The 825-nt window shown below is 53.5% G+C and overlaps 1 protein-coding gene across 2 annotated transcripts in view; it reads left to right on the forward strand.

Moving 5' to 3' along the window:
• The window catches only part of CSMD3 (CUB and Sushi multiple domains 3), a 621,464-nt gene that overhangs the window by 481,233 nt on the left and 139,406 nt on the right, over nucleotides 1–825 (forward strand). The gene's annotated exons all lie outside the window — the stretch shown is intronic.

Genomic DNA, 825 nt, shown 5'->3' on the forward strand with positions numbered 1-825 from the left:
GGAGATAGCGTGGAAAGTGGGCGCAGGCGGGAGATTTGGGGAAGAGCTGGGGATAGCGTGACTGGTGCCACTCTGGGAAGGGGAAGCGCCAGGAAGACGGCAGCAGCCTCACGCCCCTGGGCGAGATCCGTCCCTCGATTCCCTCCAAGGCAGGGAAAGGGAGTCAGGAATACAGGGAGAGAAACACGGCGAGGGGGTTCTTAAACTGGGGATACCATTTCCCGAACACTCCTCAATGTCTTTAACGCATTTAACAATCGTTGCAAATAAAGGATAAAACTTTCCCACTGGTAAGTCCCCTCTCGATTGTAGAACACCCAACTTTGTCTTAACTTGATCCCAAAAGTCTTTAGAAAGGAGTGAATCCCGCGAAATGTAAGGAAAGTGTTTAAACAGCCAGTGAAATAAATGCTTCAGTTCCCCCCTTGAAAAACAGCAATTTCCCCGAACAAGAGCTGATTTGATTTAAATATAAACGTCCTGCTGGGACTGGGTCAGTTTAGCTCCCATCTCCCCTCTTCTTAACAATAGAGAGAAAAAGAATAAAAGGAAAAGAGAGAAAAGTGACTTAGTATCTCTCTCACGAAACTCTGGGCTCAAAGAAAACTCTCGGGGGACCTCCCTGTGGTAGCGCGCAGTTTGCTGCTGCGGAAGCTGGAGGAGCGGTGTGGAGCGGCGGGCGAGGCGGCGCCGCGTGGGAAGCTCATGGCGGAGCTGCACGGGGCTGGGTCTGCATCCCCGGCTCCATGCCGGAGAGCACCGGCTGGACTGTGACCTGCTGCCTATTCTTGGAGCGGGACGCGGGCGGCATTCAGCCTCTTCCGG

The sequence above is a fragment of the Corvus brachyrhynchos genome, unplaced genomic scaffold, assembly GCF_000691975.1.
Source record: "Corvus brachyrhynchos isolate BGI_N302 unplaced genomic scaffold, ASM69197v1 scaffold28, whole genome shotgun sequence".
NCBI lineage: Eukaryota > Metazoa > Chordata > Aves > Passeriformes > Corvidae > Corvus > Corvus brachyrhynchos.